Genomic DNA, 15,294 nt, shown 5'->3' with positions numbered 1-15,294 from the left:
ATCCAGGCAAGAGGTGATCATGGCCATGATTAGAAGAGGCAGATTAGGAAGTATTTGGAAGAAAGATATTTTATCCTCAAGAGAGGAAGGAGGACCTGTTGAGAATACTAAGTTTGGGTTATAATACACATTTATTTCAGTATAATAATTTACTTCTTCAATAGGGCTGATCCTTCAAATATTTAATCTGGTTATTAACCTGGAAGGGGAGAGAACCAGGGTTCTTGTTCCTATGGCCAGAAGAAACAAGATAAAACACTCAAGAGCTTTGAGGGGGGGTAAAGGGAGGATTTTTAAAAAGTCTATACTATACCCTCTATTGGCTGTTGCCAGGTTTTAGTTAAATAAGAATCTAAAAGCACTGATTACATTTTTTCTTACTGTTTTTCCTTGATTTCTTTGTAAAAATCTCTCTTCCAGAAGTTCAACATTGTCTTGGCTAAATTAAAAAGAGATGGTATTGTCTGCATTTTGATTAGGACCAAAAGAGGTAAGTAAGCACACAGAGGGATGGGGCCATGGTGATGGCAGAGAGATCCACAACAGCTCTAGAGCTCCCAAAGAGCTAGGACAGAAACAAAAAAGGAACCCAGAAAGGTTAAGGCCCACTGGCATTTGGGTATCTTTTATTTAACAGGGGTTTTCAAGAAAAACTGAAAGGATCTGGCCATAAATTGAACGTGCAGAATGAGAGGAAATGAGTGCTCAAAAGTGGGATCACAGCTTTTACTGTTCTAATTTTCAGTTAAAAAACCTTTATAACTTTCAGCGACCAAAGAAGTAGTCCATTATCCCATTCTCTTTTGGGGGGCGTGGGGAGGGTGGAGTGAGAGTGCAAATGAAAAGAAAATGGTGGCTCTACATATAGAATGGGACATACGTTTCAACAGAAGTAAACATCACATTTCTCGGTGGGATTATTATATTAATATTTTAACAGCTTCTACTAAATATGATTACATATTAGGTGAACTCATAAATATGTCAGATCTGATTAGTGAACATGGAAGACAGGAAGGGGCAGATTTGTCAGCAGAAGGAAAGTTCACATTATGAATCTGGGTTCTAATAACCAACAAGAAAAAGCCTGCAATCACTTCAATTCTTTCAAATAAAACTCACTAGAAACAAGCTCACAAATAACCCAGTAAATATGGTTATTTTAGACTGGACACTTGCCTTTTTTTTTTTTTTTACTAATTATAGAAAAAGCCATATAAAAAATTCACCAAAATCAAAACAAAGCCATTTTGATTATTTCCAGGTTTCTGGGGCAGTTAAAGAGATAAGATAGTCACTTAACACTGTTAGGTTTCAAAACTGGGGCTCTCGTTTCTGTAGTGGGTTCCCTCATGCAACTTCATAGCTGCCAGGGCAATAGGTTCTTTTGTTCCAAACCAAGAAATTCACAGCAGCTTAATTTACTGCTGTATTATTATAGCTACTAACTACACACACCTCCAAGGCTGGTAAACCCACTGATGTAGGCAGTGCCACCTTAAAAGGATTTTTGGATGGGTCTTAGTGATGGGGGGAAAAAAAGGACATGTTTAATTATAAGAAATGATTGAAATAGGCACAGACATACCCCGGGTGCCTCTGCACTGCAGCAAGCTCTAAACTTGTTATCGTTAATGGTTTAAATTTCACTGTGCTAATCATTTCAGGACACAAGCCTTTCTTGATAATCTAATGAATTATTCCAACATCCTTCAGCAAAAAAAAAAATCCTCCATGACAGCACTAATTACAAGACGTTTTCCCAGAGCTTATGTAAAATATGACAGAGCAGCAGCTTAGGGAATTGCAGAAAACTGCTTCTAATTTCCACTGAGAAACTGACAAACACCTCTCTTTCATCTCTCCCAGCTCTCAAGTAAGATTTAACTTTCTCATTTAGTTAATTACCGAGTGAGGATCATCATTTCCCCGGATCGGAGCGGCACAGAGCCTTTATCGTGTTAACTTGTGAACTTGATCGATGGCTGCTGCTAAAACTTAATAACTTCACCCTCTGGCAAATTGTAAGATAAATATAATAGGAGAAACTCTGACAGTAAAAACCTGCCAGAAATGAGCGCTGTGTTTATGTTTCTTTGCAGGCAGCAAAAAAACAACCGACAGCTTATTACTGGTTGCGTGTTACTTATATTTAAAAGACTCCAGGCAGTTAACTTCCTACGTACTGTTAAAACTTTGCTCACAAGATGAGGAAAAATGGGAAAAAGCACCAGTAATGCAGACTTGGGGAAGTGAGGAAAAAAGAAGAAAAGGGAAAAACAAAAAAACAAGCCAAACGAACAGGGAGAACGGCAAGACAAGAGAACAAATATACTGTGTAAACGCTTTTAAAATGTTATGTTTATCATATAAAATGTCCAACCTGCATAAATAGGCATAAAATTCTTAAAAAGAAAAAAGAATTCAGGACTTCTAAGACAATGTATGAACTATATCTAGGAGCAAAGCAAGAGAATTTTGCTCACTCACATGTTTTCAATGACCGTAAGTCCATGCCTGAAGAATTCAATTAACTGCATAATTTCTAGATCTCTTTTCAAAAACCCCTGCAGCTAGAAAACCATTCACGAACTACACCATTTAACCCTTTCTTAAATGAGCACACTATAGCTAGGAAATGCGTTAACTTTGTCTCAAATAGTCCATCTAATCTTATGTTCACCTGCCACACTTCAGCTAGCCAATGAGAAGGAAATAGTCTGGAAGTTTTTCTTTTGGTCAAGCTTGAATCTGAACTTGGAATTGTAACACTTAACTATAACAGAGTTGATATCACAGCCTAGTACAGCATGAATTTTATGCCTTTTATAACCAACAGCACCACGGGCAGTAAACAAGGTCCAATAATGAGGCATAACAAAAATAGAATGGCTGCTCACTAATACCAGTTCCCTCTAACCCCTAAAACTGGTAACAGAGCTGAAAACAAATCCATGTACAAATCACCAAGTCTGTCACACTGACAACCCTCACAGTATAGAAGATTGCAAAAAAAAAAAAAAAAAAAAAAAAAGAACTAAAATTTTGGGGAGGGCAGAGAAAGGCAGAAAAGGTCTTGTAGGACTTTGAGTTAAGTCTAACTCGTGAGACTGTATTTAACATCCATCAAGTGCTATGATAGAGCCAATAGCTGAAGGCTTCATGCTGCTGTCCAAGGGGCCACAGTTTTGAAAGTTAAAAGGATTTGGAAAACTAAACTTTAAAATAGCAAACCAAATGCATACTCGCTAGAGGGTCAAATCTGATTCTTCATTTTGTTTTGTTTTTCTTTTCATTAAATAAGGATCTAGTGGGGTCAAGCAGAGAAAGACTGATTTGTTTTTAAAAAACAGCATTTATGATAGACACACTTGTGACAATATGAAAACCATAGAAGCACAAAAAACATAAAAATTGCCCATTATTTCTACAATCAACAAATTAAGAACTTACATTTTGGTGGGTATATATCTTTCTAGTCTTAAATATATATATATATACCAGTCAATTATTTGATGTATAGGGTAGGAGGATGTTTCTGTGCCATCTAGAGGACTTTTTTTGGTCTATAACATCAAATTAATCAGAGCAGGCAAAATTTATCTCCTTTGCTTCAGAGAAGTCAAGATCTGATCCTGGAGGATAGAGAATTACAGATCACTGTGACTGTGGAGAGGAGGAGAGAGAAAAGGAGGGAGAAGAGGAAAAAGGAGACAGGAGGGGGGAAGGCTGGAGGAAAGGGAAGGGGGGAAAGAGAGAAGTATCGTGAGAGAAGGGGGAGAGGGAGGAGGAGAGGAGAGAAGGAAAAGGAATGACAAAAGTGCCTGGGGATAGGGGAAAGGAGAAGAATTGGGCGCTTGGGAGGGGCGGGGAGGGACCTGAAAGAGCTGGGAGAGATAAGCAGGGGTAGGGAGAGATGGGAAGGGGGAGAACAATGAGGGGCTAGGGAAGAGATGGGGAGGTATGTAGAGAGGGAGAGAGATGAGAGGGACAAGAATAACAAAGGACCTAGCATTGCCAAGTTCACCTGCAATATGCTCATTGGACAAACAGGTCCTCTCCCACACAATAAACAATGAACATCAAGAGGGAGAGGAGATGAAAAACCATTTTCCTAAACCACTACTTAATGTTTCAGGCAGAGTAATAAAGTTTAATTGTCTGGAATCTGGTTGCTCTTTCTGTAAACTTTCTCAGATAGAGGTTGCTCATCTGGATGTTAAATAATGTTAATATTACCAAAATAAAATTTCCGTGATGGAGAAAGTTTAAACTAAGAGTCTTCTCCCCAACTTCCCCCTCACATCCTCCCTTTATTTTAGCATTAGAAAGTTAAGTCCTACCATAAATAATGGGGAATGGATGGAAGCATTGGCTGCCAGAGGAAAACAGACACACACACAGCACAATTAAAAAGTGTACATGGGGAAAATATAGCCAGTTTTAAATAAGGAAAGAAAAAAGGTGCCCTCCACCTCTTTGTGCTCTAATCCTTACATTTTTGTGTCCAATAAAAAGGTCTCAATGACTTGGTAAAACTTGCTCCTGAAGAAAGCCTTTGAGAAGGTATATCTAAAACCTGGATTAGGAAAATACAAGGGTTTTTTTTTTTTTGGATAGGATCTTAAGAAGCCAACTCAGCTTTCCAGAAGAAATGCAACTCTTTCCAAATGCTTGTTAATGCATGTTAAATGCAGCAAGAAATAATCCTATGAGGCAGCAGCACAGGCCTCTCTTAGCTGCAGTGAATGAAGTAAATGACTTGTAACTTCTGGAAGTCTTGGTTATCTGCAGGTAAAACTTTAATAACCCTTGGAGCATCAAGGGACTAAAGACATTTCTCTCTGGAATACGTGGGTAATTGTTTTCTTAATTTATCCAGGAGAAGCTTAGTTTGGATGCAGCACCTGTTTTTTTAGCAGAGCTGATCAAAATAACTTGCTCAGATGCACATAAGTTAGTTGAGTTCAGACTAAATTTCAAAATGCAGTTATGTAAAGTGAACAGTTTTTCTAAAATGAACTTTTGGCCCTTCCTCTTTTTAATGACAATAAAGTTCCAGGTCAATGACTGAGACTAAATGTAAAAGACCAGGACTGCTTTGTACAGATGGATAAATACATTTTCTACAGCCAAAAGTGTTTTACATGAGCACCAAGACCACAAGTGCCCCACTGAAGCTAGTTCAAATGTCATTTTGAAGGAATTTATGTTTATGTAATGGAATATCCTAAAAAATGACACCATAATTTGGCACTGCTTCTATCCCAGCTCTACCATATACTCAGTGTGTGTCTTGGGTAAATTACTTAACAGATCTATCTGTGCCTCAATTTCCTCATTTGTAAAAAGGTGATTCTTATAGTACTTACCTGGAGGGGTTAATGTTAGGATTAAAAATAATACATGTAAAGACATTCAGGAGAGTACCTGGCACATAGTAAGGACATGGGCTGTCATTAGCTTTTATTTATTTATTTATTTTTTTCATCATTATGCTTTTAATAACTAGAGAGGACTGTAATACACTTAGTTGCTGATTATAATTAGCATTTAATGCTTTATCAAATACAATCTTCTTTGCTTTTATAATTATTTCCAGAAACCTTCACTTTCACATTAGATTTTAAACTCTGAAGGTTACAAATTATGACATAAGCCCTTTATATCTATGTAACAGCAGCTCAAAAATATTTGGTAAACTGAATTTTTAATCCAAACTAATTCAAAGAGTAGATACTGCTTTTTGAGAGTACAACAGTAAAACATATTTGGAGTCCCCTTGTCTCACCAACAAGGATGCGACTATCAGTACTGACGCTTTGTCTATAAGTTAGCTAACGTGGCAATCTTTAATCCACTGTTCTCTAAGTTTCATTTCAATGTTTCTGTGTAGTAAAATATGTAAAATATTACTATGCAAAAACCGAAGACTCAAAGTAAGACTGAAGTTCCAAAAGGAATGATGATTATCATTGATTGATTTTTCCATTAAATTTAACACTTGGGAGAGAAAGAGAAGAGCAAAAGGAAGACATCGAAGTAAGTTCTACAATATGGAATAAAAGACATGTGCACATTTTTTTTTCATTTTCAATCTTTCAGAGCAATTGCCAAAACATTCCCGTAACACTCCAATTTAGTGAGGGAAGAGCAATAAGGAAATCATTAGAATGGTAAGAAGACTTTCAATACATTATTCTAATTTCTAAAATCCACTTTACTGGTTTCTACCAAAGAGCTAACATCCTGTGTACAGAGCACATTTTGCTTCCTTCAGACTTTGTACTTTGTTTTAGTGATCAGCAAAGACAGAGCTGTGCTGAAACCAGACTGAAATTCCAGCTGTCATCAGCACCCACCTTCCTCTCTCTCAAAAACTGGCAGAAAGGGGCGCCTGGGTGGTTCAGTAGGTTAAGCGACCAACTCTTAATTTTGGCTGAGGTCATGATCTCAGGGTCGTGAGACTGAGCCCAGTATTGGGCTCTGCGCTGGGCGTGGAGCCTGCTTAGGATTCTCTCTCTCCCCTTCCCTCTGCCCCTCACTTCTCCCCCTCAAAAAAAAAACCCAACCAACCAAACAACAACAACAACAAAAAAACTGGCAGAAAAACTATTCCCATGTGATTTTGTTTCAAGGTTATTTAACTTCCCCACCAAGGGCAATATTTGTGGGCCAGAGACTGTAGATTTTTGATGTTTCTGAAGAAAGAGGGTCACAAATTTTTTTTTTTTCAGAATAGGACAAACTTCCACCGGGGATTTTGTGTGTGTATTTGTTTGGGGTGGAGGTGGGAGATGAAATCAGTAAGAAATGAAAATCAAGAAGACAGTTACTTCATAATGTCTATGCACTTGATTTAGAAATAGAAATCATATCCTTTCTTTGCAGAACTTGGCCTTTCTTAAAGCATGAAATGGTTTCTATAAAGATATTTCCTGGTTTACTACCCAACTTTTTAACTTCACCTGGGTGTAGCTTAAGCTCACATGGAACACTATAAATATGAACCTCAAGGGTACCAACTTTTTCTCATGAAATTTTTGTGTCAAATGGTCTGAAGTTACTCTATGTTTAGTTTCTGTTTAAGGAATACATACTGAATGTTGGTACTCTGGAAACAAACCATCATGAAAAGTTTTCTTATAGTAGACAGACATAAACAGGCCCACAGCAATAGTGAAGCAACATGATGGACCAGCCTTATCACTTAGTAGCTATGTGATCATGGGCACATTTCTACTGTCCTGGGACCACATCTGTAAAATGAGTGGGTGGATGGGATAATCTGAGGCTCAGTCTGGCTTTTATATTTTGAGTCTATATGATTCAGTTCCATGGTAAATAGAGCTGAGTAAGTAAATTTAAAAATAAAGATTCATTTCTCATATTTTTTAAAAAAGATTTTATTTATTTATTTGACAGAGAGAGAGACAGTGAGAGGGAACACAAGCAGGGGTAGTGGGAGAGGGAGAAGCAGTCTTCCTGCTGAGCAGGGAGCCCGATACGGAGCTCGATCCCAGGACCCTGGGATCATGACCTGAGCCGAAGGCAGACGCTTAACGCCTGAGCCACCCAGGCGCCCCATTCCTCATATTTTCTTACTCGAAAACTAAATTTAGAATTTAAGTATGCCCCTCAAGTGAAAAGAAATATTTTCCTAATATTATTTGGACAAGCAATATATTCCAGAACTCGAAGAATAAGTCAACCTTTTCTAAAATGATTGAATTTTTAATGTAAAGAAATGCTATCATTCTGAGTGACAGGTACACAGGTAACATTATTATTCTATCACTTTTCTACATGCTAAAATATTCCACAATTAAGAAATTAACACTTTAAAAGTGATTAACCTTTCTTAGGGCTGACACTAAAGACTGACCTAATAATGTCATCTTGAAGTTTTCTGTGTCTTTTTTTTTTTTTTAAGATTTTATTTATTTATTTATTTGAGAGAGAGACAATGAGAGACAGAGAGCATGAGAGGGAGGAGGGTCAGAGGGAGAAGCAGACTCCCTGCCGAGCAGGGAGCCCGATGCGGAACTCGATCCCGGGACTCCAGGATCATGACCTGAGCCGAAGGCAGTCGCTTAACCAACTGAGCCACCCAGGCGCCCGAAGTTTTCTGTGTCTTAATATTAACTTATTTCTTTCATATTTACTCTCATTTCTTCCATCCACCTCTCTTCATAGTTCCCAGTATTTAAGGTTTTCTAGAAAAATGTCCATAAATGAACGTATCTCTCTATCAAAAACTCCTTCATGGGTTAGCAAAAAATTGTATCAATTTAATACACCAACTTGTCTTATTTAGGGCCAAATCAAAATAGTAGGGCTACATGAAGAGTCTACCAATAGATATGAAAAACCTACTGGGATCTTCTTAATGCTTTATCAAGGTTATAGTGCTCATGATCAGATGGCTATTGTTCTCTACCAGTTTAATTTTCAGCATTATAGCCCATAGCTCGCTGTATCTTAGAGATCTTTTTCTTTCAGATTCCAAAGGCCATCAAGTGTCCTCAAGGTCAAGGTGGCATATTTAGCTACTGTAACAAAAAAATGAATATGGAAAAGAACTGAGCCTTAATTTCCATTTGAAAGATTAAGTTTCACTGGAAATTACGAACAGAATTTGTAGCACATCTTCCATGGTGATAGTATTTTTCGATGGTGATCAATCTAACAGGCCTACACTGTATATTAAGTAAGGCTGCAAGAGTGGGCTGGTATCAGAATGGACATGGACCAAAAGAGTAGCGGTGACAATGTGGGGTGAAGCTGGGAAAAAGACAGATTCAAGACATTTTGGTAAATACATTCTTAGGGATAACAGCAAGGAGCCTGGGTATTACTTAAGGACTAAGTAAAACAACTTACTATTTTAAAGGTAGTGTTAGACAAGCCTTGTGTCAGCAATGTACAAACTGTGTACATAGGCTTGAATGAGCTGGTTACCCAGCTTGAGGTGAAAGCCTCAAGTTTTTTCACCTGCAAAGGGGAACAAATACTACCACCTATTTCCCAGGGTTGTTAAAAGAAATAACAGGAGATTATGTATAAACTGCTAAGCATATACAGTGTGGCACACAAACACTCAATAAAGGTAGCTGTTATTGTTTGCTAGTACATAAAAGCCATCTAGGCAATGCAGGCTGCATCAGGATCTGCCCACCAAACTCTGAAGCTAAAGTTTTGGGTTTTTTTCCCCAAAGATTTTTTTTTTTTTTTTAAAGATTTTATTTATTTGAGAGAGAGAGAGAGAATGAGAGAGAGCACGAGACGGAAGAGGGTCAGAGGGAGAAGCAGACCCCCTGCCAAGCAGGGAGCCCGATGCGGGACTCGATCCCGGGACTCCAGGATCATGACCTGAGCCGAAGGCAGTCGCTTAACCAACTGAGCCACCCAGGTGCCCCTCCCCAAAGATTTTTAAAAATTTATTTATTTGACAGAGAGAGACACAGCGAGAGAGGGAACACAAACAGGGGGAGTGGGAGAGGGAGAAGCAGGCTTCCCGCAAAGCAGGGAGCCCGGTGCGGGGCTGGATCCCAGGACCCCGGGATCATGACCTGAGCCGAAGGCAGACGCTTAACGACTGAGCCACCCAGGCGCCCCTGAAGCTAAAGTTTTAACTGAAACTCCATATCACATTCCTTAGGAAAAGAAATTATGAATTGGAATATTTTAAACTATGCTAACTTGTTTGGCCACCATTAGTTGATATGATCAGGGACAGAACTGTGAGGAAAGAATGAAAATTTAAGATGTGATTAGACTGTAAGTGCAGCCCAGTAGAGCCAGGCTCAAAGGCTCTGGGTGAAATCAGAGGAAACTACAACTTCAGGAATTTTTGTGTGCACTGAGTTATCTCATTTAAACAAATATATTAAAGACTTTCTGTGTGTGTTATACTAGGTGATGCAAACAGAGGGTAAACACTGACAAGCTGATTCTAAAATGTATATGGAAATGCAAATGGCCAATAAACATCAAGGTAATACTGAAGAATAACAACAAAGCTGGAGGGCTTACTCTCAGAGTTCAAGAACTGACAAAGACCTATAACATAGGAACACCTGGGTGGCTCAGTCGTTAAGCATCTGCCTTTGGCTCAGGTCATGATCCCAGGGTCCTGGGATCGAGTCCCACGTCGGGCTCCTTGCTCAGCGGGGAGCCTGCTTCTCCCTCTGCCTGCCTCTCTCTCTGACAAATAAAATCTTTTTTTTTTTTTTTAAACCCTTTATTTATTTATTTTGACAGAGAGAAAGAGATAGTGAAGAGAGGGAACACAAGCAGGGGGAGGGGGAGAGGGAGAAGCAGGCCTCCCGCGGAGCAGGGAGCCCGACGCAGGGCTTGATCCCAGGACTCCGGGATCATGACCTGAGCTGAAGGCAATAAAATCTTTTTTTTTTTTTTAAAGGACCTATACATATATGGTCATGTAATTTATGACAAAGGAAACAGTGCAGTACAGAGGGAAATACACATTTTAATAAATAGTGCTGGATCAACTGATTATCACATAACAACAAAAAAGAACTCTTACCTCTACCTAATACCAAAACACACAAAAATCAAATGGATTGTACATCCAAATGTAAAAGGTAAAACAATAAAAATTTTAGAAGAAAACAATATCTTTGTGACAGTGGGGTAGGCACAGATTTAAGTAGATTGTAAAAATTCTAACTATATATGGCAAAGACTGATAAAGTGGACTATACTAAAATTAAGAATCTCTGTTCATCATAGACAACATTAACGAAAGTGCAAAGACAAAGCACAGAATAGGAGAAAAAATTTGCAACACATATATCATATCAAAGGATTTTGTATCCAGAATTTATATAAATCATTAAGAAAAATACATAAAACTCAATAGAAAAATGGGCTGAAAACCTGAACAGGCACTTCACATCTAAGTGGGTCAATCAACATATAAAGAGGCTCAATTTTAACTTTTAAGGGAAATTTAAATTTAAAAACACAATATGACAGTGTGTATATACTTAACACTACAGAACTGTACACCTAAAAATGGTTAAGATGGTTGGGGTGCCTGGGTGGCTTTGTCGGTTAAGCGTCTGCCTTCGGCTCAGGTCAATCCCAGGATCCTACAATTGAGTACTGCGTTGGGATCCCTGCTCAGCAGGGAGCCTGCTTCTCCCTCTCCTCCCCGCTTATGCTCTCTCTTGCTATGTCTCTCTCCCTCAAATAAATAAATAAAATCTTTTTTTAAAAAATGGTTAAGATGGTAAATTTTATGTTTTTTAACCACAATTAAAAAAAGAAAAAAAAGAAAGAAACCCGCAGCGTGATTCTGCTATACACCGTCAGAATGCTACGATGAAAAAGCAAAATACCAAGTGTTGGCTAGTGAGGAAACGGAACAATGGAACTTTCATTCACTACTGTCAGGAGTATAAATTGGTACACCAGTTTAGAAATTCCAATTCCCCTCCTAGATACATACCCAATAGGATGCATGTATTCATTGTACATGTTTACCAACAAATATACACAAATTTTTTTTGTAGTTATCAAAATCTGAAGGCAACCCAAATGTTCATCTACAGCAAAATGGATAAATTTGGTATATTTATATAAGGAAACACGACACATCAATGAAATTTTAAAAATTAGAACTATATGCAATGTGACTCTTAAAAAACATTATGTTGGGTGAAATAAGTCAGACAGTAAAGAATATGTGTTGTATGATTCCATTTATACGAGGTTTAAAAACAGGCAAAAATAATAGAATGATGTTAGAAGTGAGGATAATGTTACCCTTGGGAGGGGAGTGACAAAGAGGACAGGAATGGGCTTCTGGTAAGGTTCTTTTTCTTTCCTTCTTTTTCTTAAAAAACAAACAAAAACTCCGTGATTACGCAGGTGTGTTCACTTTATGAAAATTCACAGAGCCAAATTCAGGGTCTCCTGAATACTGTGTTAGAAAGGAGATGATTATATTCATAGAAAGAGGGATAAGGGTGAATTAAGTCCTGTTTGATTGCATACAGACAGTCCTAACTCTTATTTTCTAATATAAAGGAAACAGGGAGTTCTAATAAAGATTTAAATTTCTGCCACGTAACAGCCTTAGCCTCTATCTTCACTTGCGACCCTATGGCCACATACAGACAATTGTTCCCACATGCCACAACTCTGAACAAGGTTAGAGCTCCCTCTAGCACTTTTAACTTAGGAAACACCACAGGCCCTTCCAGAGCTGACACAGTTTGGCGCTGCCCACGGTTAAATGCAATATGGCGATTTTTATTTTTAATTTGCTTTAATTGTTGCTATGATATGAATAATTAATAGGCTGCCTAAGCCAGTTTTGTAAAGTTCACAATACAGAAAGCCAGGAGAGAAATATCTACTTAGAAAGGAGGCTTAAAAATGGTTATAACTGCTATAATATTAGGGAATTCAGAATATTTATTCATGATTTGTGGCAACATTATGTCTTACCAACAAAGAAACATGCTACCAAGCACTTCCCACTAAAAAATTCTTCTGGTCTTCACTTATCTTTCCCTCCATGGCTGCATAACCGTTGTATCTATAGTACCATATAAGAGCAAAGTAGGTCAGTGGTAGGTGAAACTTGCTCTTCAATGGAGAAGAGAAAGGTTTGGTTGTAAACACTTAACCTAGTTCCATCTATTCTAAAACCAGTATTTATTAGCATTAAATAACTCCCTGGCCAATAGAGACCTATTCAAATTGAAGCCTGTACTCTTTTCCCATGCTTGTAAACTCCCTTCTTCACTGACACCTTAACCACCGGAAATTATATCAGTGCTTCCACTCAGCAATGTCTATTTCACTTTTAAATATTGCCAGAAAGTATAATTTAGATATGATGTTGTAATTCTACGCAATCCAGACAGAATGTGAGCAGGCTCTAAAAGTTCAATGATTATGATACACACAACCATCTGGGAATGCAGCCAGAAATGAAAGGGACTTCATTTGTCATTATTGGATTTCAAATCTTCCCCACCCTGAAAGAAACACTGCTTTCCAACACTCTTGTTAAAATACAAATATAAAACCAGCTAATAAAAAGTTCCTTGAATCAAGGAGGGAGGATGAAAGAATGAAAAAAGAAGAGAATGTAAAGAGTCACCTTAAAAGTAAATTCATTTTAGTGAAGACTGTTAGTGTTATTCATTACTCTGCATTCTAAAATTAAGAAACAAATTTTTTTAGTGATAATATGAACAAACATTTCTTATCAACCTTTTTTTTTTCTTTTCAAGCTTACGGATTCCTAAAAAAGTGTGTCCATAAATAAAGGAGACTTTACCAATTTCCAAGGAAATTTTTACCATTTTGTTTTTCAGCATTCTGAATAGAAATTAATACAAGTCAGTAGGATGTTCTCTCTCACGCTCTGGTTACACACAAGCAGCTTTCTGCAATGATAGTACACAATGGACATCATCAGTCCTGGATCTTTCCTGCACATACCACAAAGCCATGATGCCACATCACCAATTAGTTTGGTTTTGCATCACATCTGCTGGTCACATGAATACAGCCACATGCATTCCAAGGGCAGCTCAAACTAGGGGTGAAATATTGTCTGAAAACAGTTCTTCATTAACCTACTGAGAGCCTCAGTCATGACTTGTGTTTTTCCTAAGACAGGATTCACTATTGCTTCTCTTTCAATTCACCCAGTCTCTGTTGGGAGCTGTATATCATGAACTGGGACAAGAATGACAGATCTAAATTAACATGACAGAAAAGCTATTTGATGCTGCCTCTTGGTTTCTCCACTTTCTTTTGTGGCATCCAAAGGCTTCAGAACCCTGGCATTAATTAAGCAACAGTTTTTTTTTGTTTTGTTTTGTTTTGTTTTTAAAGATTTTATTTATTTATTTGAGACAGAGAGCACATGAGAGGGGGAAGGGTCAGAGGGAGAAGCAGGCTCCCTGCCGAGCAGGGAGCCCGATGCGGGACTCGATCCAGGGACTCCAGGATCATGACCTGAGCCGAAGGCAGTCGCTTAACCAACTGAGCCACCCAGGCGCCCCTAAGCAACAGTTTTATTACACACAATCAAAGCCTGCAAAGAAAAACCTAACAGACAGCAAGAGGAGATTACAAGGTTCAATTAACAGTTTTACTTTTTTGCGGTTGCTAATTGAGGTATTTTTAATTTTTATCATCTCACTGGAATGCTGAAAAGGAAAAACACTGTAAGTGCAAGAGAAGATTACAAACTAAAATGTATTACTATATCTTAATTTTATACAGCCAATGTTCATACTTCTGTGTTTTCCAAATCCTGGCTACTTGTTAGTAAATTGTTAACATTTAATAGGCACCACAGAGAACTTTATTTAGATTAACCCCCTACCCCAACACACACACACACACACACACACACAAACCCTAATTTCTATGTACTAAAATTCACAAACCACAGTGGTTGAAAGTACATGGCTATGGGGCCAGTATGGGTTCAAATTCCAGTTCTGCAACATAACTTGGGCAAGTTGCTTGATCTCTCTAATTTATTTGTATGCAAAACGGGGTTGAATGCTTCATGAGACTGTTGCGAGGATTTAAGTTAAGAGTGTAATACCCTTAACCCAGCGTTTGGCACATTGTAAATATTCAATAAATAATGGTGCAAAAGGCTATCAAATTTGATAACACAATCTTAATACTTCAAAAAATATATTTTACAATTTTTTTTGTTTGGAAGTCAATTAGACTCACCAAATAGAATTTGAGAATGGACCTTCTGCAAGTGAACATTAGTTCCATTCAAACTCTTTTGAATTTACTTTTGCATACCATTTGCCTTTTATAAAGAACCTGTTTTACACATTTTCAACTGAGGGGAAGCAGGAAGTACATAACAATCTAAGTCTCACACTTCTGAAGTTTCAAGAGCACTAAATAATACTATTAATTGGCAATCCACAGCAACCTAAAGAGTATACAAAAAAGTTAGTTATAAAAAGCTCTCACTTAGAATTTACCCTTATTGCATGTTCTCATGTTATAATGCTGAGATAATGGCTCCTACGTAAGTGTCCCAGTCTAGATGTAATCGTTTACATGACTCAGTACCCAAACCTTTCAAAAACATCCTATATTCACAAAACTGTTATCACCTCAAATGGAATCTATTGCAATGTGGATACATGTGGTGCCTGTTACCTGCTCCTTAATGTTCATAACAAAATATAAAGGATAGCTATATTTCTTGGACTTAATTTCAGAACCCACCTCTTCCTTAAATATCACCCAGAGAAAAAGTTA

The 15,294-nt window shown here is 37.8% G+C and overlaps 1 protein-coding gene across 11 annotated transcripts in view; it reads right to left on the bottom strand.

Annotated features, from left to right (window-relative positions):
- Window positions 1–15,294, bottom strand: part of BTRC (beta-transducin repeat containing E3 ubiquitin protein ligase) — a 188,744-nt gene that overhangs the window by 41,657 nt on the left and 131,793 nt on the right. The gene's annotated exons all lie outside the window — the stretch shown is intronic.

Source organism: Mirounga angustirostris, unplaced genomic scaffold, assembly GCF_029215605.1.
Source record: "Mirounga angustirostris isolate CCGP_5_RB_7025 unplaced genomic scaffold, mMirAng1.0.hap1 SCAF_6, whole genome shotgun sequence".
NCBI classification, from domain to species: domain Eukaryota; kingdom Metazoa; phylum Chordata; class Mammalia; order Carnivora; family Phocidae; genus Mirounga; species Mirounga angustirostris.
This window is presented reverse-complemented; position numbering and strand designations above follow the sequence as displayed.